The sequence below is a fragment of the Heterodontus francisci genome, chromosome 2 (genome assembly GCF_036365525.1).
Source record: "Heterodontus francisci isolate sHetFra1 chromosome 2, sHetFra1.hap1, whole genome shotgun sequence".
Lineage (NCBI taxonomy): Eukaryota > Metazoa > Chordata > Chondrichthyes > Heterodontiformes > Heterodontidae > Heterodontus > Heterodontus francisci.
Window position 1 is genome coordinate 115,998,736 of NC_090372.1, and position 12,082 is coordinate 116,010,817.

The 12,082-nt window shown below is 42.1% G+C and overlaps 1 long non-coding RNA gene across 1 annotated transcript in view; it reads right to left on the reverse strand.

Annotated features, from left to right (window-relative positions):
* The window catches only part of LOC137379867 (uncharacterized), a 37,705-nt gene that overhangs the window by 11,794 nt on the left and 13,829 nt on the right, over positions 1-12,082 (reverse strand). Inside the window, exon 2 of the long non-coding RNA XR_010976929.1 lies at positions 2,268-2,361. This is a non-coding gene — a long non-coding RNA (uncharacterized lncRNA). The remainder of the gene's footprint in view (positions 1-2,267; positions 2,362-12,082) is intronic.

Here is a 12,082-nt window from a genome sequence, read left to right on the forward strand (position 1 = left end):
AATACATGTGACTCGGAAGAGAGTCTGGAGGTTATAAGAGTTCACACAATGTTATTGTTCTCACTTTTGCAGTGGTACAAGTTGCAGGGCACTGAGGTGCTGTTGAAGTAACCTTGGCGAATTGCTGCAATACATCCTGTAGAACGTGTAAATTGTAGCCACAGTACAATAGCAGTGGTGTGTATTGAATACAGTGGCCAGCGCACCGATAAAGCAATCAGCTTGGTTCTGCGCTGAGTGTTGTTGCAGATGCAGCGACCTAGGCAGGAGGGGAGACTTCCAACACTCCGAACTCGAGCCTTACAGATGATGGAAAGGCTATGAGGGGTCAGGTGGTGAGCCATTTATCACAGACTACCCAGCCTCTTCCTGCTTTTATAACCACAGTATTGATATGGTATTGCTAAATTTGCTGATGACACAAAGATAGGGAGGAAAGTAGGTTGTGAAGAGGACATAAGGAGGCTACAAAGGGATATAGATAGGTTAAATGAGTGGGCAAAAATCAAGCAGATGGAGTATAATGTGGGAAAATGCAAAGTTGTCCATTTTGGCAGGAAGAATAAAAAGCATATTATCTAAATGGAGAGAGATTGCAGAGCTCTGAGATGCAGAGGGATCTGGGTGTCCTACTGCATGAATCGCAAAAGGTTAGTATGAAGGTACAGCAAGTAATTAGGAAAGCTAATAGAATGTTATCTTTTATCGTGAGGGGAATTGAATACAAAAGTAGGGAGGCTATGCTTCAGCTATACAGGGTATTGGCAAGACCACATCTGGACTACGGTGTACAGTATTGGTCTCCTTATTTAAGCAAGGATGCAAATGCGTTGGAAGTAGTTCAAAGGTGGTTTACTAGACTGATACCTGGAATGGACAGGCTATCATATGAGGAAAGACTGGACAGGCTAGGCTTGTATCCGCTGGAATTTAGAAGAGCAAGAGGTGACTTGATTGAAACATAAGATCCTGAGGGGTCTTGACAGGGTGGGATGTAGAAAGGATGTTTCCCCTTGTGGGAGAATCTAGAATCAGGGGTCACTGTTTAAAAAATAAGGGGCCGCCATTTAAGACAAAGATGAGGAGAAATTTTGTCTCTGAGGGTGGTGAGTCTTTGGAACTCTCTTCCTCAAAAGGTGGTGGAAGCAGTCTTTGAATATGTTTAAGCCAGAGGTAGATAGATTCTTGATAAGCAAGGGGGTGAAAGGTTATCGGGGGTAGGTGGTAATGTGGAGAAATCAGTTCAGCCATGAACTTATTGAATGGCGGAGCAGGCTCGAGGTGCCGAGTGGCCTACTTCTGCTCCTAATTCGTATGTTCGTATGGCTAGTCTCGTTAAGCTTCCAGCTAATAGTGACCATCAAGATGTTGATGGTGGGGGACTTAGCAATGGTGTTGCTGATTAAGGTCAGGAGATGGTTGAGCTTTCTCTTGTTTGAGAAAGTCATTACCTGACACGAGGCATAAATTTTACCTGCTACTTGTCAGCCCAAACCTACTGTAGGTTGACACTGGCTGTTGTTTCATTATCAGAGCTGCTGTGAATGGAGCTGAATTCTGCAGCATTGTCAGCAAAAAGCCTCACTCCTCACCTTATGACAAAATGAAGGTCATTGACAAAGCAAATAAAGATGGCGGATTTGAGTACACTTCCCTGAGAAACCCCTGCATTGATATCCTAGGGCTGTGATTATTGGCCCACAACCATCTTCCTTTGTTGTAGATATAACTCAGTTCCATCTATTTTTCTTAGAAACTTTTACCTCCCTAGAAATTATACTCCAAAAGGAAGACTGATGGTTTTGCTGAAGGGATAAATAATTCATGTAGAAAACATTAATTCTATGCCATTCCTTTGTTACTTAATATAAAACTACCCCTTTGAAGCTGTAGCTGCTCATTTGCTATGAATTTACTTTTCATATTGTGTTTTATGCTCTCAGCAATCCTGCTGTGGTCATGTGTTTTGGCTCTGTTGACCAGTTTTTTAGTCTCCCTAATCAAATTCTTATATTTATCCATGCTTTCAAATCGATGCATGGCTTTTTACTTGAGGAAAGCTTTTTAGTCTTCAGTCTATGGTCACTATTTTCAAGATACTCCCTTGCTAGCAGGTCACTATTTCTCCTGCATTATTCAAAACTATAGGTTAACTTCAGTTTATATATGCAACATACTGGGGTCTTTCATTAGTGATTGACCGAGCAATTCCTTCTGCCTGTATAACTTTCTGATTTACTGCCAAGAAACTAAATAGTGAGCTTTACCTTAACTGGTTAGAAAAATCATCCTCTACGTTGTCATCATCCCAGTTGTCTTCCCAGACATGGGCGTCTTCATCTTCATCTAAACCAGTCCAGCCTACACAAAAAAACGTCAAGAAAAATAAAGTTAATTTTGCTTGGGTGTTCATGTGAATATTTTTCTTAATCACTTTCAAATGAAAGATAATGTTTATACCTCATTCACCTATCAGTACCAGAACATAAAAAAATTTATATACAAAAAAAAAGCACTACTTTCTGAAGGCCAGCTCGGGTCTACAACTGAAACCCAACCCGAGCCTGACAGAACCACATCAGATCCTGGTCAATTTTACCCTTTGCCAACCCTTCGAAGAATAGCTAATTTACCATAGACGATCAAGCTCGCAACTTTTGTTCTGTAAGTCTCAGCTCATTAGCTTAACCAATTGCAGAGTTAAGACAGCCTTTATCCATCATCAATTACTAAATGCAAACAGCAAAGTAATATAAATTAAATGAAAGAAGGTAAAGAGAGTGTGAACTTGCATTTATATAATTTAAAAAAGTTAACGTTTCAGGTCAATGACCCATCAGAACTGGGAAAAGTTAGAAATATAATAGATCTTAAGTAGGACAAATGGGGGTGGGTGGAAAAAGAACAAAGTCTGTGATGGGGCAGAAGATGGAAGACATTAAATGACAAAAGAGTTGGTGGGGCAGAGCCAAAGGGAGCAATAATGGAACAAGAGACCAAAGTTGTGTCCAGAAATGTGAATGTCAGAGTAATGAACAGCTGTCATCGTCTCTGGTTTTGCTTTTGGACAAGATTGAGACCTAAACATGCAAAGAAAAGGAAACAAAATGGGAGGCAGAGATTACGGTCTGAAATTGTTGAACTCAGTGTTGAGAACAGAAGGCTGTAAAGTGGCTAATTGAAAGATAAGGTGCTGCCCCTGGATGCTGAGAGGATATCCCCTTATGAGACAGACTAGAACCAGGAGGCACAGTTTAAAAATAAGGGGTCTCCTATAGAGATGAGGAGAAATTTTTTCTTTGAGGGTTGTTAGGCTGTGGAATTCTCTTCCCCAGAAAGCATCAGAGGCAGGTCATTGAATATTTTTAAGGCTGTTAGACAGATTCTTGATTGACAAAAGAGTCAAAGGGTATAGGGGGTAGACAGAACAGTAGAGTTGAGGCCACAATTAGATCAGCCATGATCTTATCAAATGGTAGGCAGGCTCAAGGGGCCAAATTGCTTACTCCTCTCCTTGTTTGTATGTTCGTAGAGCTTCCACTGAGCTACATTGGAACACCACAGTAGGCGGAGAACAGAGATATCAGCAGGAGAGTAAGGTCGCGAATTAAAATGGCAGGCCACTGAAAGCTCGGGGTCACGATTGCGGACTGAACAGAGATGTTTCGCGAGGCAGTCCACACTGTAGAGCAGACCGCATTGGGAGCAGCAAAGGCAGTATACTAAATTGAGAGAAGTACACGTAAATCGCAGTTTCACCTGGAAGGAGTGTTTGGGGCCTGGATGTTGAGGAGAGGTGGTAAAAAGGCAAGTGTTGCATCTCCTGTGCTGGCATGGAAAGGTGTTGTGGGAAGAGGACAGGGTATTGCCCAAAGTGCTTTAAAACCATTGGAGTACTTTCAAAGTGCAGTTACTGTTGCAACTAGTTCTATTAGGGAGGTGATAACAGTGCACTTAGAAAATCTTATGATTGGACAGTCCATGTGGATTTATGAAAGGGAAATCATGGTGAACAAATTTGTTAGTTTTTAAGAGGTTGTAACTGGAAGGGTTAAGAGGGCATTAAATTTGGATTTTCAAAAGCATTCAATAAGGTGCCACACAAGAGATGATTACACAAATTAGGATCCATGGGATTAGAGGCAAGATGTTAGCATGGATTGAGGATTGCTTGACAGACAACAAAATAGGAATAAATAGGTCATTTTCAGGTTGGCACACTAACTTGTGGGGTACCACAAGGATCAGTACTTGGGCCTCAGTTATTTACAATCTATATCAATGACTTAGGTGAGAGGATTGAGTGCAATGCATCCAAGTTTGAAGATAAAAAATTTAGGTGGGAAAGAAAGCTATAAGGATGATGCAAAGAGGCTGCAAAAGGCAGGTTAAGTGATTGAACAAGAATGGCGGCAAATCGAATATAGTAATGGAGAAATTTGAACTTATCCACTTTATTAGGAAAAATAGAAAAGCAGATTATTTAAATGGAGACTGGGAAATGTTAGCATTCAGAGGGAGCAGGGGGCGCCCATGCACATGAATCAAAGTCAACAGGCAAGTACAGCAAGCAATTAAGGCAAATGGTATATTAGTCTTTATTACAAAAGGATTGAAATATGAGTAAAGTAGTCTGATGTATAAGGCTTTCAGATAGCACCAGGGGTATTGAGAAGTTTTGGTCTCCTTACCTAAAGGATATATTTGTCGTACAGGAGGTGCAATGAAGACTCACTAGACTAGATTACTAGAAAGAGGGGATTGTCCTATGAGCAGAAATTGAGTAGACTAGGCCTATCAGTATGTTCTAGAGTTTAGAAGAATGGGAGGTGATCTCAATGAAACAAAAAACTTAAGGGGCTTGGAAGGCCAGAGATTTCAAGTTCTTCCAAATGTGCCCAGAATTGGACAATATATAGAAACATAGAAAATAGGTGCAGGAGTAGGCCTTTCGGCCCTTCGAGCCTGCTCCGCCATTCATTATGATCATTGCTGATCATCCAACTCAGTAGCCTGTTCCCGCTTTCGACCCATACCCAGCTAAATTGTTAAACCTATTTTAAATATGCTGTTTTGCCTTGGACTAATGGTCCCTTAGCATGTTAGCTTTCTTCCTTAATAGTACTTTTAGTTAGAGTCAGAGTCACAGAACCGAAACAGGCCCACCGAGTCCACACCGACTATCAATCATCCATTTATACTAATCCTACATTAGTCCCATTTTTTCCTTTCAGATCCCCACCTTCCCTCAATTCTCCTCCACCTACTTACACTAGGGGCAATTTTTTTTTTTTTTACAATGGCCAATTTACTTATCAACCCGCAAGTCTTTGGCATGTGGGAGGAAACCCACGCGGTCACAGGGAGAACTTGCAAACTCTGCACAGGCAGTACCCAGAACCGAACCCCGGGCACTGGAGCTGTGCGGTGCTAGCCACTGTGCCGCCCTGTGCCACAGTTCTTAGTCACAAGGTCCTGGATTTGAGTCCAACACCAGGACATGTGCACGTGATTCAGACGTCCAACTGCATGGCAAATTGGATCATTGGAGAAAAGATCCCAGCATCTCTGGAGGAAACAAATTAAATCCATCCAGAGTGGTTAGCATGTGATCTCGTTATCACAAGGAGTAGCTCAGGTGAATAGCAGAGGTGCATGTAAGCAGAAGCTAGATAAACACAAAGGAGAAAGGAATATATTATGCTGATAGGCAAAGAGCAGTGGAAGGCAGCTTGTGGGCAGCATAAACACCAGCATGGACCAGATGGACTGAATGTACAGCACAGAACAAGCCATTCTATGTAATGCTACATAAAATTGGCAAGCATAAAAGAGGAAACAGCAAGAAGGGGGAGATTAGGAGTGACCAAAAGACTGGGTGAAAAGATGGATTTTGAGCAATTTTAAAATGGAAAGAGTACAATGATTTAGGGAGCAGTTTTGAGAGTTGGGAAAGGTGCCTATAAGTCTTACAGCACAAATAGTGAGGCAAATACCACACAAAAGGCCAGAATTAGGGGACTGAAAGGTGTGAGATGAATACAACACTGAAGCTGTAAAAACAAAATAGGAGCAGGAGTATGGAATGAGGACAAGAAACAAATTGTTTGGGGACTGTGAGGTAGTATTGGTCAGCAAGGCGGGGTGACAGGTGGGCAAGGCAGGATACAGGAATTAAATGAAAGCAGAAAATGCTGGAAACATTCAGGTCCGGCAGCATCTGTGAAAAGAGAAAGGGTTGTCGTTTCAGTTCTGACGTAAGATCACAGACCTGAAAAGTTAACCCTTTCTCTCTCCGCAGGTGCTGCTAGACCTGCAGAGCATTTCCAGCACTTTGTTTTTATTTCGGATTTCAGGTATTTGTGCTTTGGACAAGGTGGAGTTTGTGAAGTTTGGAGAGCAGACGGCAGAAAGGACGACATCAGAAAAATGCAGCCTAGAGATGGCAAAGGCAAGGATAACACTCAGGTAGTGGTGATCACTGTTTACACAGGTGGAGAGGTAGACATAGAAATAACTAACATACATATGGAAACTGACCCTGTCCTTGAGATGTTGTTGCTGGGGAATAACATGTAGAGGAGCAGGGCCAGAGATAAGACCTTTTGGGACTCCAGAGGTGACCATGTTGGAACAGTAAAAGAAACCTTTGTTGACGTATGCTGGCCATGTTCGAATACATAGTTGAACTACCCGAGGGTAATTCCATGGAATTGGAGACAAGAAGGAAGCATGGATTTGTAAAGGGCAGATCATGCTTGAATAATCGAATTGAATTTTTTTGATGATGTAACAAAGAATGTTGATGAAGGAAAGGCTTCAGGGAGGAAGTTGGATGGCCAGCTGAGAAAAAGACTTGCAGGGCTATGGTGGCTGAGACTGACTACATAACTTTGTGGAGAGCTGCCCTGGACTCGATGGGCCGAATAGCCACTTTCTGTGCCGTAAATGACTATGACTTCACAAGAATTGGGATGTATGTCATGGTGCAGCATATCAAACATTGCAGAGGTCAAGGAAGGCCAACACACCATGATCATAGTCACAGTCAGAGGATACTGCTTGTAATTTTGTCCTGGCTTGACAGAGGTGATGGGTCAAAGTAGTTTGCAGGAATGGCACCATAGTGGTGTCACTGGACTAGTAATCTAGAGGCCCAGATGAATGCTCCGGAAAGACAATTTCAAATCCCACCATGGTAGCTGGTGGAATTTAAATTCAATTAATTAATCTGGAATAAAAAGTTAGTCTCAGTAATGGTAACCATGAAACCACCAGATTGCTGTAAAAACCTATCTGGTTCACTAATGTCCTTTAGGAATAGAAATTTGCAGTTTGGCCTACATGCGGCTCCAAACGCACAGCAATGTAGTTGACTCTTAACTGCCCTCTGAAATTGCCTAGCAATGCACTCAGTTGCATCAAACCTACAGAAAAGTCGAAGAACAAAAGCAGACAGACCAGCCGGCATCAACCTAAGCACTGGGAACAACAAGGACACAGCCTGCCCAGTCAACCCAGAAAAGTCCTCCTCATTGACGTCTGGGAACTTGTGCCAGAATTGGGAGGGCTGTCCCACAGAAAAGTCAAGCAATAGCTTGGCAGTCTTACCCACTGAAACATACCTTACAGCCAATGTCCCAGACTCCTCCATCACCATCTCTGGAAATGTCCTTTCCCAGCTGTGGCAGCATAGTGGTATACAGTCAGGAGGGAGTGGCCCTGGGAATCTGCAACATTGACTCTGCACCCCATGAAGTTTCATGATATCAGGTCAAACATGGGCAAGAAAACTTCCTGCTGATTATCAACTATCACCCTCCCTCAGCTGATGAATCAGTACTCCATGTTGAACACTTTGAAGAAGCATCAAGAGAAGGAAGGTTACAGAATGTACTCTGGATGGAGGGTTTCAATGTCCATCACCAGGAATGACTTGGTAGCACCATTACTGATCTAACTGGCTACATCCTGAAAGGCATAGCTGACAGACTGGGCCTGCAGCAGGTGGTGAGAGAAGCAAGAGGAAAAAATCTACTTGACCTCATCCACAGAAATCTACTTGTCACAGAAGCATCTGTCCATGACAGCACTGGTAGGCACGACCACTGCACAGTCCTTATAGAGATGAAGGCCTATCTTTACACTGAGGGTACCCTCTATCATGTTGTGACACACTACCACCAGGCTAAATGGGATAATTTAGAACAGACCTAGCAGCTCAAACCTGGACATCCATGATATGCTGTGGACCATTAGCAGAATTGTATTCAACCACAATCTGTAACCTCATGGCCCAGCATACCCCACACTCTACCATTACAATCAAGCCAGTGGGATCAACCTTGGTTCAAAGAGCAGTGCAGGAGAGCATGCCAGGAACAGCACCAGCATACCTAAAAATGAGGTGCCAACCTGGTGAAGCCACAACACAGGACTACGTTCATGCTAAATAGCAGAAGGATAGAGCAAAGCGATCCCACAACCAACAGATCAGTTCAAAGCTCTAGAGTCCTGCCACTTCCAATCGCGAATGGTGGTGGTCAATTAAACTAACTGGAGGAGGCGGCTCCACAAACATCCCCATCCTCGATAATGGGAGAGTCCAGCATGTCAGTGGAAAAGACAAGGTATTTGCATCCATCTTCAGCCAGAAGTGACGAGTGCATAATCCATTTAGGCCTCCTCCTGAGGTCCCCAGCATCACAGATGCCAGTCTTCAGCCAATTCGATTCACTCCACGTGATAAAGTAATGGCTTAAGGCACTGGATACAGTAAAGGCTATAGGCCCCGACAACATTCCGGCAATAGTACTGAAGACTAGCCCTCCAGAACTAGCTGCACTCTATCCAAGGTATTAAAGTACAGCTACAGCACTGGCACCTACCTGACAATGCGGAAAATTGCCCAGGATGTCCTGCCCACAAAAAACAGGGCAACTCCAATCCAGCCAATTACTGCCCCAGTCTAATCTCAGTAATCAGCAAAGTGATGCAAGATGTTGTTGCCAGTGCTATCAAGTGGCACTTGCTCAGCAGTAAACTGCTCACCAACGCTCAGTTTTGGTTTCGCCCGGGGCCACTCAGTTTCAAACCTCATTAGTCCATATTTGAACCAAGGCTGTTACGAGATGAATTCAAGAGGTGAAGTGAGAGTAATTGCCCTTGATATCAAGGCAACATTTGACTGAATGTGGCATCAAGGAGCCCTAGCAAAATTGAAGTCAATGGGAACCAGGGGGAAAGCTCTCCACTGGTTGGAGTCATACATAGCACAAAGGAAGATGGTTGTAGTTGTTGGAGGTCGATCATCTCAGCACAAGTTCCTCAGGGTAGTGTCCTAAGCACAACCATCTTCAGCTGCTTCATCAATGACCTTCCCTCCATCATAAAGGTCTGAAGTGGGGATGTTTGCTGATGACTGCAGTGTACAGTAGCACTGTAACTTCTCATACATAAACAGTCCATGCCTGCATGCAGCAAGCCATAGACAACATTTAGGCTTGGCCTGATAAGTGGCAAGAAACATTCGCAACACAGAAAGGCTGGGCAATGATCAATCTCGAGAGAATCTAACCATTTCCCCTTGATGTTCAATGGCATTACCATCATTGAATTCCCCCATCAACATCCTGGGGTTACCACTGACCAGAAACCTAACTGGACCAGCCATATAAATATTGTGGCTGGGAATTCTGTGGCGAGTAACTCAACTCCCGACTTCCCAAAGCCTGACCACCATCTATAAAGGCATAAATCAAGACTGTGATGGAACACCAAAATAAAAACAAAATACTGCAGATGCTGGAAATCAGAAATAAAGACAAGAAATGCTGGAAATACTCAGCAGGTTTGGCAGCATCTGTGGAGCGAGAAGCAGAGTTAACGTTTCAGGTCAGTGACCTTTCATCATGAAGAGCAAGGGTCCCTACACCAATCTCTGGGGAACTCCACTACAAACCTTCCTCCAATCCAAAAAACATCCATTAACCACTACTCTTTTTACTGTCACTCAGCCAATTTCATATCCATGGTGCTACTGTCCTTTTTACTCCATCAGCTACAAGTTTGCTCACAAGTCTGTTGTGTGGCACTTTATCAAATGCCTTTTGGAAGTCCATGTACACCACATCAACAGCATTACCCTCATCAACCCTCTCTATTACTTCAGCAAAAAAACTACAGCAAGTTAGTTAAACATGATTTGCCCTTAACAAATCAGTGTTGGTTTTCCTTAATTAACCTGCATTCGCCCAAAAAGGAATCAGCCAGAGTTATTAATCTTGGCTGCAACCCAACGGCCTATGCTGGAACATATCCTTACGTGGACATCAGCAAAGATACAATTGGATTTGGTTTTGCTGCGTTCCATAATTAAATAATCTGCCAATATGGGTTGTGTAAGCACATATGTAAAGATTAGACACTTGGCTGAAGCACCTGTGGACAATCAGCACACATGGAGCCACATCCCCAGTATGAGTCAGCATCCTTAGGAGAGAAGATTAAAAGAATTAATGGACAGTTTTGTTCCAAAAGAACTGAACCAATTTGGCAGTGTTCCTTCCGAATGAATGAATGAATGCAATAAAAAACAAAATCTTTCAAGAAAGGCAGGAATATGAAAAGTCTTTGAAAACACAAAGCAGTAGCTTTATCCACACACTGCTTAATGCACAGGACACAAATTTTTGCTGGAGTAAAAATAACATACCCAAACTATGGTAGACAGTAACAAAAATAAAGTGGACTCTGCACTGAAGTGAATAGTTTTAAACAGAAACTCCAATATTCTATCTTGCAAAATGAGACTGAGATATAAATTCAATGTTTAAAAGGTAAAGCACTCAGGAAATTTTGAAGTGCTGCAAACAAATTAGGAAAAAACTGCCAAAAATACAACTATTTGCCCTTTATAGGACATATGGACATCAATTGAAATTTATGAGTACAGGATGCCAATTTAATGAGCCACATTAATATGAACATAAAGGAAACATTTCCTTGGGGCACAAATTGCTATATATATTTAAATAAAAAAAGCTGATTATACAACAGTAGACTATGGTTATTTCATTGGAGTGTTACTGTAGAATTCTGCCAATGAATCCATTACTGGATTTGAGGAGACTAGATTGGTTCCCAAATATTTGACAGAGTACCAGACCCAATTCTTTGCTGTGGCTGACTGGTTGGCTACTGAAAGTTTAACTGTTCGGTAGTTCTATTCATATACACTCAGTCAAAATAAGTTGTTTTATTGGACTAACTTTGCTGCTCACCACATTTAGGGATAAAGATAAATGCAAACTTATCTTAAATTTCCCCACAGTCCTTGGCTTCCAAAATATGAGGTGGTAATACCACAATATTGCACATCTTGCATCAGTGCAAAGCAGGTTTTGCAGCGTACCAATGCAAGATGATTAACAGAATTGCAACGAATGTAAACTTAAGCATTTAAAACTACACTTAAAAGATGACTCATTCAACTGCATGAATTACTTTTAACCTTGGAAATTTTACTGGCCAAAGTTGAACAGCACAACCATCTGTATGAGTTCTCCCTGACATCAAGTGAGGTCCATTGTCAAAAGATTTGAAAAAAAAACTATGTGCAGTTTTGAGCTGCTCCTATACGCTAAAATTTACTTCACAATGTGAATGAATTCCAGAACACTGGAAGGCATATTAAATGGTCATAGGACACTCAGCAAGAACAAATTGACATTTATATAGCACTTTTTATTATGTCGTTTGGTAGTACAGAGCTTGAGTGTTGCTGAAAATAGAGACATGTTGTCGAAGCTTTTCGCCTTGCACTTATCAGGACAATCCGCAAGAATACCAATGTAAGGGAAAACAACTTTATACTGCATGAGAAGAGTGCTGATTGGTAGAGGCATTGCCAAAATCAGCACTCTTCTCATACAATATAAAGTTGTTGTTTTACCTTACACCGATATTCTTGCTGATTGTCCTGATGAGTGCAAGACGAAAAGCTTCGACATGTCTCTATTTTCAGCAATATTTTTGATGCCCTTAGGTGCTTCATAACTAGCAAATTACTTTTGAATCTCAA